General features: G+C 47.7%; 1 protein-coding gene across 6 annotated transcripts in view; it reads right to left on the bottom strand.

Moving 5' to 3' along the window:
- The window catches only part of LOC143940345 (immunoglobulin lambda-1 light chain-like), an 860,309-nt gene that overhangs the window by 599,207 nt on the left and 247,206 nt on the right, over positions 1–13,896 (bottom strand). The gene's annotated exons all lie outside the window — the stretch shown is intronic.

Below are 13,896 nucleotides of genomic sequence, written 5' to 3'. Positions count from 1 at the left end.
TCCGGTCAAAAAGACCGCACTGAGGAGAGTGACATCACTTCCTCCTGCCTGTGTTTACACTACACAGGCAGGGGAATCTTCTCATTCACCAGGAGTGATCGAGAGGGGATGGCCAGAAACCAACGGCCATCCCCTCATCCCGGATCGCTCCTGAAGCGAAACGGATAGCCGCAGCCAGCGGGAGGGGGTCTGATCGGACCCCCCCACCCGCTGGAAGGCAGGCACGTATGGGTACGTGCTTGTGCCCATACATGCCATTCTGCCGACGTATTATTACATGCGGCGGTCCTAAAATGGTTAAAAGCAGCTGCTTCCACCATGCAGTCAGTTTTAGTGTTTCCTCCACCATGGTGGAAGCACTGCTGGGGAACCAAAGGGTCTGCGCTCTCTCCAAGGAGAGGGTTTTGGCAGTACCTTCAAATTTTATGCTCAAGACCAGACCAGCACCTTCCCGCACGAGAGGGGGGTGTTCTGGTGTCCCTTCCTTCGCCGGCTCACAGGAGTAATGGGCTGCTGGAGGTCGTCCACCCATGGTGTTTGGGGGCCGCGGGCATGCTCAGAACGAGCGTTTCATGCCAGGTCTCAGCATGGCGGTGTCGAATCCCGGACGGCGAGTGACGCCAGTTCTGGTGGGCGGACACTTCCGGTGGGACGTAGCAGCGATTGGTTCCGGCTGCTGGAATGCAGGACGAAGGGGCGGGTCTTCTGGCCGGGACTTCCTTTTGTTTGGCACATGGAGGACACCATTCAAAGGCACACAGGCAGCGGCTGCAACATTTGTTATGGAGAAAGAATCATCAGCAGCAATGGCAGATGTAGGCACCCAGGTTCCCGGCCAGTCCCAGGTAGTAGAGGTACAGCAGTGCCTCTTTCCTTGTATATCACTGGGTGTTTTTTTATTGTTGAAACTAAAACCTGCAGCTGTCTGCTTTGGTGTCAATGTTCCATTAGCAGTTCAGCAAGGAGTGAGACTCTGGGCACTTAGGGCGTTGGCTGTGGGTACTATCCATTCTCCTTTTTAGAGGCTGTAGCTAAAGAAGGACCTTGGGGTTCTTTTGTTTTTCTGTTGTTTCAGAAAGCTACTGCCAAGTCAGAGAGACCATCAGGGAAAAAATGGCGCTCATGCAAAAATCCTTTAAGGGACTCTTGGCCAAAACCCCTGTGCAGCTCCTGCATTGCGGGTTTAGTAAAAGAAGAGTCCTCACAGGAGTGCAAAGAGCTCTTATCTTCTGTAAGAAAACAGCCATCTGGCACTGGCATTTTCTTGCTGGCTAGTTTTTCAATAGCCTGGATTACCTTATCTGCAGTGATTTCATCTGTCAAATTCATCAAAGGAACATTACATTCCAGTCCTGGTGTAGAATCCCAAAAACCCAACATTCTTGTCCGATCAAGGTTCCTTCCTCCCAAGAGATTGGCATAGTATGACCTGACAACCTCCAGGATCCCTGACCTAGACTTAATCAAAGAGCCCGTACTGTCCTTCAGGCCATTGACCGTCTTAACTGCTACGTTATGTTTACAGTTCTGGTAAGGGTCAGGCAAATGGCATTTCCCACAATCCCTCTCCTGAACCAAAGAGGCGTGCCGGTCATATTGATGTCTCCTAAGGAGGAGCTTCACCTCAGCGATCGCCCCAGAATATCCTCCATTCGAAACAAGGCGGTCAAGTTTCCTCCACAAACGCTGGTAGGTGATACAGTGCCTTGCTAAAGTATTCGGCCCCCTTGAACTTTTCAACCTTTTGCCACATTTCAGGCTTCAAACATAAAGATATAAAATTTTTATTTTTTGTGAAGAATCACCAACAAGTGGGACACAATTGTGAAGTGGAACGAAATCTATTGGATTTTTGAAACCTTTTTAACGAATAAAAAAATGAAAAGTGGGGCGTGCAAAATTATTCGACCCCCTTGCGTTAATACATTGTAGAGCCACCTTTTGCTGCGATTACAGCTGCAAGTCGCTTGGGGTATGTCTCTATCAGTTTTACACATCGAGAGACTGAAATTCTTGCCCATTCTTCCTTGCAAAACAGCTCGAGCTCAGTAAGGTTGGATGGAGAGTGTTTGTGAACAGGAGTTTTCAGCTTTCCACAGATTCTCGATTGGATTCAGGTCTGGACTTTGACTTGGCCATTCTAATACCTGGATACGTTTATTTGTGAACTATTCCTTTGTAGATTTTGCTGTATGTTTGGGATCATTGTCTTGTTGGAAGATAAATCTCTGTCCCAGTTTCAGGTCTTTTGCAGACTCCAACAGGTTTTCATCCTGTATTTGGCTGCATCCATCTTCCCCTCAATTTTAACCATCTTCCCTGTCCCTGCTGAAGAAAAGCAGGCCCAAACCATGATGCTGCTACCACCATGTTTGACAGTGGGGATGGTGTGTTGAGGGTGATGAGCTGTGTTGCTTTTACGCCAAACATATCGTTTTGCATTGTGGGCAAAAAGTTCGATTTTGGTTTCATCTGACCAGAGCACCTTCTTCCACATGTTTGGTGTGTCTCCCAGGTGGCTTGTGGCAAACTTTAGACGAGACTTTTTATGGATATCTTTGAGAAATGGCTTTCTTCTTGCCACTCTTCCATAAAGGCCAGATTTGTGCAGCGTACGACTGATTGTTGTCCTATGGATAGGCTCTCCCACCTCAGATTTCGTTCCACTTCACAATTGTGTCCCACTTGTTGGTGATTCTTCACAAAAAATAAAAATGTTATATCTTTATGTTTGAAGCCTGAAATGTGGCAAAAGGTTGAAAAGTTCAAGGGGGTCGAATACTTTTGCAAGGCACTGTAAATTATCTTGCTGCTTCTTTCTTCCTATGGCCTTATAAAGCCCAACAGTCTGCTGTTTTACAAGCTCCCACCATTATGACTTGCTGTTGCAAAAGTCTAGGATTGTTACCTGTGCTTGAAAAAAAAACCCTCAAATTATTGTCTTACACTCTCGTCTTCCAGGAGGCCCAAATTCAATCTCCAGATACCCCTCCCCCTAGATGGCACATCTAGAATACAGTGATCAGAAAACTCCACTGCCCGACACACAGATGCCAAACAGCAGAGTCTCCCTTTAAAAAAAAAATCCCATCTATCCTACTCCGACTACTACCTCGCTGAAAAGTGAACCCATGCTGTCTGGGCAGCGTCTAATGTGCGCATCTACCAGACCTGCTTCCCTAACTATCGCATTGCGAAAAAGGGTGTCATAGCCCAGCTTATCTCTGAAACCTCTCCTGTCTTTAGAACTAGTAATGGTGTTGAAATCACCTCCAAAGATAACCTGCTGGGCCATATAAAGAAAAGGCTTAATCTATGTAGAGGCATTTTCTGTCCCACTTCGCCTGGCGACCATAGATGTTAATAAGATGCAGCTGCTGCCCCTTCACAGAGACGTCCAAGATCATGCCTCTCCCAATATCTAACTCAAATACCCGCCGGCACATTACCATACCAGAAAAATGGACTGCAACCCCGCTGTAAGGCTCATCCGCAAGAGACCAAAATGAGGGACTATGTCTCCACTCCTCCTTTGCCAGATGTATATCGGCCAGACTACTCAGATGGGTCTCTTGCAAAAACAAAATGTCAACATCAAACTTGCTGAGCAAAAATAAGGCCATATAACGAGCACTTACTGATATTAAGCTGGCAACATTAATGGTTGCCACTTTTAACGGAGTGGGAACTGCCATTAGGGTAGTTCAGACAGTTCTTAGCCTGACTGTTCTCTCTCCCTGGAGAACCAGCGCGCTTAGTTGCACCCTGGCACTCATCATTTATAGAGGATGCAGAACTCAATGAGTTCCATTCGGCGTCATCATCATCTGACAGGACCTTAGGCCAGGTTCACACTATAACCCACTTTCGGATCGCACAGGAGCACTGTTCGTCCATGTTCCCCGTTTCAGGGATGAATCAGGGCTGAATCCATGCCTGAAACGGAGCCAAAGATGCACGTTTTTGTACAGTGGGCTCATCAGCCACAACAGAGATATGTGAACCAGCTCCATAGGGAGCCAGTCACATTCTCCTGCTATTCGAATTGGATGCTGGGAAACCCACATCTAATTCCCATAGGTGTGAACCTGGCCTTGAAAACTTATTTTCCAAAAGGCAAAACCTTAGGACTTAAGGTAACTGTACCTCTTTTTTTTCTTCCTTTTGACCCTCCTCCTTTTTATCCACCAAACGCTCCATATCATCCTTGGACAAACAGGAGTCAACAACCTCCCCACATCTATCCTCCTCTTCACTCCCTCCCCTCCCACACTTCCTTCCCTTATCTACCACTAGGCCAGCCTCTTCTCCATCCTCCCCACTCCTCTGCACCCCATGATCCCTAACAGAGACCCTGCAGCGTCGAGGGAGGGGGACTGGCACCATACTTGATGCACCTGCCTCAGAACCTCTCGCTGCCTCTGCAATTTTAGAAGACACAGAAGGATTGGACACATTCTCAGTAACTGAAACCTTACATACAGACTGGGAAGAAACTGGCACACTAGATAAATGCACAGACTGAGGCACCACAGACTGGGAAGACACGGGCACTCTAGGTAAACGCACAGACTGGGGCACCACAGACTGGAAAGACATGGACACATTGGGTATTGGCACATACTCAGATGGACTCACAGGCACTCCAGCTGCTGAGCTCTGAGCATCCTCCATGTCTAGGTGGAAGAACTCTCTCAAAAGCTCAGGCTTGTTGTGCATTGCCTCAAGACATTGACTATAAGGATGCCCCACCACATTGCACAGATTGCACCTGATATTACAATCCTTTGCCAAATGTCCTATACCCTGACACAGAGAGCACTTCATCACTGGACAGGAGGGTTGCAAGATGCCCTCTAACTCCATATTTGTTGCAGAGCTTTGTCTGGCCTGGGTAGAAGATGGTCAGCCTGTCCCTCCCCAGGAAAGCTGAAGATGGCAGATGCTGCACGACATTATCAATTGCTTTTAATTTTAACTATACAGACCATCCCCCGTCCATATTCCCTGATCGTTCAAAATCTTTTTTAGGGGGCTCAGGACGTCTCCATACCTGCTCAACCATGACTAGTGTATAACATATGTGCTTTATATGCTGCTAACCTATACTCCAACCTTCCCCCTTATTTATTAATAAAACCGCATTAAACCAAAATATATAAATATCAATATAATATATATATATCTTTAGCCACTTGCTTACTGGGCCTTTAAACACCTTCCTGCCCAGACCAATTTTCAGCTTTTGGTGCTCTCACACTTTGAATTACAATTACTCAGTCATGCAACACTGTACCCAAATGAATTTTGTGTCCTTTTTTCCCCACAAATAGAGCTTACTTTTGGTGGTATTTGATCACCTCTGGGGTTTTTATTTTTTGCGCTATAAATGAAAAAAGACCGAAAATTTTAAAAAAAAATGCATATTTCTTTGTTTCTGTGATAAAATTTTGCAAATTATAATTTTTTTTTCATAAATTTTGGCCACAATTTATACTGCTACATATCTTTGGTAAAAATAACTCAAATTAGTGGATATTATTTGGTCTTTGTGAAAGTTAGAGAGTCTACAAGCTGTGGTGCGAATCATAAAAAATTGATCACACCTGATGTACTGGTGGCCTATCTCATTTCTTGCGACCCGAACAAGTCAGGAAAGTACAAATACCCCCCAAATGACCCCTTTTTTGAAAGTAGACATTCCAAGGTATTTACTAAGATGCATGGTGAGGTTTTTGATGTCACCTTTTTCCCACAATTCTTTGCAAAATTAAGATTTTTTTTTTCTCACAAAATTTTCAATGTAATAGGTTATTTCTCTCACATGGCATGTGTATACCACAAATGACACCCCAAAATACGTTCTGCTACTCCTTGTGAGTATTACAATACCAAATGTGTGAGACTTTTACACAGCCTGGCCACATACAGAGGCCCAATATTGAAATAGCACCATCAGGCGTTCTAGGAGCATAAATTACACATTTCATTTCTCAACCACCTATTACATTTTTGAAGGCTCTGGAGCACCAGGACAATGGAAATGCCCACAAAGAGACCCCATTTTGGAAAGCTAACACCCCAACGTATAATCTATGAGGCATATTGAGTCGTTTGAATGGTTCATTTTTTTTCCAGAAGTTTTGGGAAAATGTGGAAAAAAAATGAAAACGCATTTTTTTTACGCAAAGTTGTCTTTTATAAGATATTTCCAACACATAGCATGTACATAGCAAAAATTACACCCCAAAATATGTTCTACTACTCCTCCTTAGTATAACGATACCAAATGTGTGAGACTTTTACACAGCCTGGCCACATACAGAGGCCCAATATTGAAATAGCACCATCAGGCGTTCTAGGAGCATAAATTACACATCTTATTTCTCAACCACCTATTACAGTTTTGAAGGCCCTGGAGCACCAGGACAATGGAAATGCCCACAAAGTGACCCCATTTTGGAAAGCTAATACCCCAACGTATAATCTATGAGGCATATTGAGTCGTTTGAATGGTTCATTTTTTTCCAGAAGTTTTGGGAAAATGTGGGAAAAAAATGAAAACGCATTTTTTTTACGCAAAGTTGTCCATTTATAAGATATTTCCAACACATAGCATGTACATAGCAAAAATGACACCCCAAAATACGTTCTACTACTCCTCCTGAGTATGGAAATATCAAATGTGTGAGACTTTTACACAGCTTGGCCACATACAGAGGCCCAACATGCAAGGAACACCATCAGGTGTTCCAGGGACACATAGCATGCACATACCAAGAATTACACCCCAAAATACATTCTGCTGAGAAAAGAGTAAACAAAAGATTACCTGTGGTTTTAGCAGCGCAGTTGTCCACAGGATGATAGCACTGGTCCAGGAAGCAGGCAGGGACTTGGTCAGCAAAAGTGAACACAATTTTCCAGGCAACAGGCAGGTATACTGTCCATAGTCAATATTGGCAGCAGGCAGGGATACTGTCCATATACAATCCAAGGTCAGTGCAGGCAGAGATCGTCAGCATTGCCAAAATATTGGTCCTGGTAGTAGGCAGGAACATGGTCCATCCATGTGGTGTGGTCAGTTCATGTGACAGGCAGAGGCATGATGGTATAGGTCCTACAGGCAGCAGGCAGAAGTAGGGCCTTGTTCAGGACAGAATGGGGATGGGGTAGAGGCTTCTCCCACCCAAATCTCTTTGAAGCCTCCGAGTCTCCAGACCCTAATCTAGGAATGAGAAAACAAAGGAAATTGTCTTCTTCATCCAAAAAAACTATTCTGGAGCCCCTCACATATGTGAGACCCCTGTTATGAATCCCACTAGTCCACTGAGAGGGTACAAGATCAGTCCAAGAGGCAGGCAAAAGGCATGGTCAAACAATCCAGGGTCAGTTCCAGATCAGGCAGAGGTATGTACAGAATCAGTAGGCAGAAGCGTGGTCGAATAACAGTCCAGGGTCAGTTCCAGATCAGGCAGAGGCATAAACAGAATCAGTAGGCAGAAGCGTGGTCGAATAACAAGCCAGGGTCAGTTACAGAGCAAGCAGAGGCATAAGGGGTTTGAAGGTAAATGGCAGGAAGTGAGGGTTATGGTTACCATACTTCACTAATAATTCACTGAAGTATGGTAACGGCGGAAACAGTCACCTATGCAGAAGCCTGGTTGGGAAGGGCATTGGGCACAATGATAAGTGGTGTCTCTTCTCAATCCTCGTTTGCTGCACACCCGACATTTTTTCTGATGTCTTCGGCCTGTTGGTCTGGGAGGGATTTTATCAGGAAAGTGGCGTTCAGAGAGTCTGCTAATTACATCGGATCGAATGTTTTGTGGTGGGCCGTTGGGGTATATAAGGGCAGTGGTGATTTCCTCCTGGTAGCCAAGGAAGGGTATGGGTCTTTCTGTGGATTTACGATAAATTACATACGTGTTGTATATGGCCAAATTAAAGAAATAAATTGTAATTCTTTTATACCACTTGTATGTTCTTCTCGTGGAAAGGTAGGGTTCGAGCATCTGGTCGTTCAAGTCGACACCCCCCATGAACATGTTGTACTCATGGATACAAGTGGGCTTTTGTATTGGGCCATCCCTCCTGGTGATCTCAACAAAAGTGTTGTTGTGGATCGAAGAAAGCATGTACACATCCCTTCTGTCCACTTCACAGCCAAAATTTCCTCATTCCGTAAACTCGCCGCTTCGCCTTTTCTTAGCTTTTTGTTGACGAGGCTTTGAGGAAAGCCCTTCCGGTTCGTTCTTACGGTGCCACATGCTGGAGTTTGCTTTCTATAGAGGTTGCGGAACAGGGGTAAACTTGTATAAAAATTATCCACATAAAGATGGTAGCCTTTCTCCAGGAGTGGGTTTATGAGTTCCCAAACAACTTTCCCACTCGATCCGATGTATTCGGGGCAATTAGGGGGATGTAGCTGGGTGTCCTTCCCTTCATATACCATGAAGGAATATGTATACCCTGTGGCTCGGTCACACAATTTATACATCTTCACCCCATAGCGGGCCCTTTTGGAGGGAATAAATTGCTTTAGGCCCAGCCTGCCAGAAAATTTGATCAGGGACTCATCCACACATATGTGTTGGTCTGGGGTAAACAACTGGGGGAAGATCTCCAAAAAATAATTTATTAGCGGCCGAATTTTGTAAAGTTTATCAAAATTTGGGTCATTCCGGGGAAGGCACTGGGTATTGTCGTTAAAGTGTAGGAATCTCATTATCATTAGATATCTGGTCTGGGACATTATTGAGGAAAAGATGGGCATGTGATAGATGGGGCGGGATGACCAATATGCACATATTTCATTTTTATTGTTTAGTCCCATACAAAAAATAAATAAATAAATTGTTGGGCATATAGGTTGGACTGGACCACAATGGATTCAAGCATGCCCTCTGTAAAAATTAGGTGGAAAAAGTCCATCAGGGAAAAATTGTGTGTGTCTACCTGGACTCCTGGGTTGGCAGTGAAAGGGGGAACCTTAGCTTCTCCTGATTTAGGAGGAAGCCACAAGGGGTTCTGGAGGGAACAGGGAAGGCTGGCATGGGACCTAACCCTTTGGGGCCGAGTTGACACCCCACTGGTACGTGGCTTTTGCCGAGGTACTGTGGTGCCGGTGGATGGCACTGGGTTGCCGGTGGATGGCTCTGTGGTGCTGGTGGATGGTACCGCCTCCTCACCAGTGTGCCTTCGTCTGACGGGCAGACTATCATCTTCCTCCTCTGAGGCTGTCATGGTACCGCTGCTGAGGACAGGCTCGTAGTCCACGTCAGAGTCACAACCTGAATATGAGGAGGAATCCGAAGCGGAAACCTCCGCGTTGCTCTCGTCGGCTGCAAGAATATCATATGCCTCCTCAGCTGAATATAATCTTTGTGACATTTTTATTGATCACAAATGGCACTGACAGGTGACGCTGATCTGGCAGATGACACTGACAGGTGACGCTGATGTGGCAGGTGACACTGACAGCACTGATCACAGGTGACACTGACGTGGCAGGTGGCACTGACGACACGTGGCACTGACAACACGTGGCACTGATGACACGTGGCACTGACAAATGGCACTGGAGGCAGATGGCACTATGGCACTGGAGGCAGATGGGGCTGACAGATGTCGCTCACAGATGTCGCTGACAGATGTCACTGGCAGATGTCGCTGACAGATGGCACGGGGGCTGGCACTAGCAGATGGCAATGGCACTGGCAGATGGTGCTGGCTATTTGCTCTGGCTAATTGCGCTGGCAAATGGGGCTGGCAGATGGCACTGCGGCTGGCAGATGGCACTGGCAGGTGGCACTGGCAGGTGACACTGGCACTGGCAGGTGGCACTGGCACTGGCGGTACTGGCACTGATGGCACCGGGGCTGACGGATGGCACTGGCACTGGCAGGTGGCACTGGCAGGTGGCACTGGCACGTGGCACTGGCACTGGCGGCACTGGGGCTGACGGCACTGGGGCTGACGGATGGCACTGGCGCTGGCAGGTGGCACTGGTGCTGGCAGGTGGCACTGGCGGCACTGGCACTGGTGGCACTGGCACTGGCGGCACTGGGGCTGACGGATGGCGCTGGCAGGTGGCACTGGCACTGGCAGGTGGCACTGGCGGCACTGGCACTACTGGCAGATGGCACTACTGGCAGATGGCACTGGGCTGACAGATGGCACTGGGCTGACAGATGGCGCTGGCACTGGGGCTGACAGTTGGCACTGGGGCTGACAGATTTTAGTCACAGTATGCAATATACAATATATCACTCACAGATCCTCTCTCTCCTCACACGCTGTCTCTGTGTGAGGAGGGAGAGACACGGCAATGGGAGATGATCTCATATGTTTACATTTGAGATCATCTCCCATTGGCAGCTGCGATCGCGCTGTAAACGGCCGCTTTGATTGGCCGTTCACGGCGATCTATGTTTGCCTGTCTCCGGGAGACACGGCGAGTACAAAACACAAGGACGTCCAGGGGCGACCGCTCGAAGGAACCCGCCTGCTCTACGGCCGTCATTCGGCTATAGGGCGGGCGGGAGGTGGTTAAATAACGTAAACATTAACAAACAATAACAAACATCTGTTATGACAAACATCAGCTCCTCCTAGTGTTGGTCTTTGCAGGTCCACCAATAACAACTTATCTGTATCCAAAATACGACACTGCGTTCCCTCTGACGTGGGTTATTAGGCCTCAAGCCGACAGGCTGACTCAGAGACACCCACCTACCGCAGTGCCCCTGTGGTAAAATTTCCTGCGACTCATAAAAATTCCTCACCCCGTCACTTCCGGTGAGGCTCCGTCACTCTAACAACTGACGGCGGGCCTTTACTGCGCATGCGCCAAGTCCGTGATACGAACGGCGCATGCGCAAGATCTTAATTTCAGCGGTGGTAAAAAATTATAGACAGAGAAATGCTGGTGGGCGGGCGGAGCTGAACAGATGCTCAGGACGTCAGCAGCAGCCCCGCCCACCCCACTAACATGCCCCTGAATCTTAAGTGGTGGTTAAAAATTATACTCAAGTGGGCGGAGACTTGCGGGTGAAGCGCAAGTGCTCCTGAAGCGCTGGATGTTGTTTATGGTCGAGAAAATTTATGGCTTCAGCTGCTATTAACAGCAATCGGGCATGCGCGGGATTTTTGATTACTGACCAGAAAAATTATGCACTCACTAATGATGGCTTTATTGTATCATCGGCAGTGCATAGTGCACTTAGTGAGTGCATAATTTTTCTGGTCAGTAATCAAAAATCCCGCGCATGCCCGATTGCTGTTAATAGCAGCTGAAGCCATAAATTTTCTCGACCATAAACAACATCCAGCGCTTCAGGGGCATGTTAGTGGGGTGGGCGGGACTGCTGATGACGTTCTAAGCAGCTTAGCTCCGCCCGCCCACCCACCCGCAAGTCTCCGCCCACTTGAGTATAATTTTTAACCACCACTTAAGATTCAGGGGCATGTTAGTGGGGTGGGCGGGGCTGCTGCTGACGTCCTGAGCATCTGTTCAGCTCCGCCCGCCCACCAGCATTTCTCTGTCTATAATTTTTTACCACCGCTGAAATTAAGATCTTGCGCATGCGCCGTTCGTATCATGGACTTGGCGCATGCGCAGTAAAGGCCCGCCGTCAGCTGTTAGAGTGACGGAGCCTCACCGGAAGTGACGGGGTGAGGAATTTTTATGAGTCGCAGGAAATTTTACCACACCCCCATAACCAATTTCCAGATAACCTCCGTTAACTGGGGTACCACCCTCAGTTCAGGACCCATACCACCGACAGATTCTAACTCTTTGTTCCGAAATCTCTTCCTTCACCCACAAAGACCAAACAAAAGCCACAGCGACCAAGGGAAACCCCTTACCCTTGAGAGCCCCTCCACACCCTCAATGCTTGCTGTGCTCCATCCTGGAGCCCCAGGGCCCACAGATCAATCCCCACATCATTGCGGTGTATTCTGTCTCCCCTTAAGTACCCCCATGTCTCCAGCTCCAAGTGCCTTATCCCTAAACCCCCATTCTTCACCACAAACCTGCTGATGTCCCTGTTAATCTTGCGTCTGGCCCTATTCACTCCCTCCACAGATCTGGCCATCATCACGATGTACGAGCCACCATGTCCGACCACACTATGATCATGTCAGGAAAAGACATGCGCAGCTGCAACAAGTCAAATTTCATGTCCCGTGAAACATCCAGCATGGATCCAACTCCCAAATCGTTGCCACCCACATGTAGAAATCAAAACATTGGGAGGCTTATTAAGCCGTGCAATACGGTGTACCTCCGATACCATCCTGCTCCACAACATTCCCGGAAATCCCAACCAACGGACACATGCTTCCTGCCTGGAAAAGCCTAATTGTCACCCATTAGGTCTGACGTCTGCCCTTCTCACCCCCCAGCACACATATAAGTGGCCCAAAATCCATATCAGGCAGGGCTCCACGTCTGCAATAGGAGAAAAACAAGACGCACCACCATGATCTAACAACCCCCAACTTATATCACAACTTCCAATATCCCTTGACCTGGCTATTAAAGGTTCTACAACAATTGGGGGCAAATATATAGTCTGAACCTCCTAGACTCCCAGTGCCCAATGCTTTTCAGGGCTTCTTCATCCAACTCGCACCTAGCCGCTTCTATCCCTACCCCTGTCCGAAATGAATGAGAGGAGAAATCCTTGTCCGCCAAACCCAAACACTGCAAACACTTCCTGAAAACAGTGACAAACTGAAACTTTAATGGATGATGGTTTTCCCCTTTCAAAAAGGAACCCAGAACCGCTGGCCTACTTTCTAAAAACACCCTCACAGCCTCCACCAGACATAAGACCTATCCCAGCAAGGGATAGACATGCACCATCCTGCCCCTACCTACCTGATCCTTTTTGGATCTGCGGAGAAGTATGGAAACCCCCTCCACCTGGCACTGCACATCTTGGCACCCAATGCCCCCTTGGATCTTCTTGGAGGGGCTAACCAGTTCCCCAATTCTAAAAGCCCCAAAGAAGGCCAACAGAAAAGCCACCCTGAACAACCCAGCCTCATAGGCTGAGGAGCACACCCCCGCCAATTGCTCCAGCATTCCCCTTAAGATATGAAACGACACAGGCCGCCTGAAATCCCTATGCCCAACCGTCCTCTTGTATCCCTTAAGAGCCTGGCGCACCTAGAAATCCTTCGTAAAACCTGGCAACCCTTGCCATTTAAACAAAAATGCCAAGCCTGCCATCTTCCTACTTAAAACGGCCCCCGAGGCTCCTTCCTCCATGTGTCTGGATAGGTAATAAAGCACCATCAACCTCACCTCAGAGTCCGTGGGATCCTCCCCCACCCCTTGAACGAAAGCCCACCCTTTCTCCCATATCTTACCATAACGTAACCCACGTGGACTCCCTCACAGACTTCCTGATCTATCCTGTGATTTGTCCAATTCAATCATCCACAACCAGAAACAATGCCAGCAGCACCAAATTTTTTGTGAACCCCGCATCTATCCACGACTGCAGCCGTGGACCTATGCTCCACTGACCCTGAAAAAAGGCCCCAAATCCTAATGCACCAGCCACATCAATGAACAACTCTAGATCGAAATTACTCACCGGCCAGCCATCCACAACTCTCTTCCATTAAAGGATTCCAGGAACCAATACCAGATTCTTAAATCCTCCCTATGCACCTTCAGCAGCCTCACTAAGTGCTTAGGCGACCTTACCCCAGTTGTGCTAGCCGACAGCCATTGGCAAAACGCCCTACCCATTGGCAGTATCGGGCAAGCAAAGTTGAGCTTCCCCAACAGTGATTGTAGTACCCCAATTTGCACTTTGCTCTTGTCCAGCAGTATTTGTATCCCGGCTTTGAGATCCTCCAGCTTATCCTCCAGCA

This window comes from Lithobates pipiens, unplaced genomic scaffold, assembly GCF_037356315.1.
Source record: "Lithobates pipiens isolate NorthernLeopardFrog02 unplaced genomic scaffold, aLitPip1_a1.2 Scaffold_3, whole genome shotgun sequence".
Classification (NCBI taxonomy): domain Eukaryota; kingdom Metazoa; phylum Chordata; class Amphibia; order Anura; family Ranidae; genus Lithobates; species Lithobates pipiens.
Note: the sequence above shows the minus strand (reverse complement) of the source record. Positions and strands in the feature narration are given on the sequence as shown.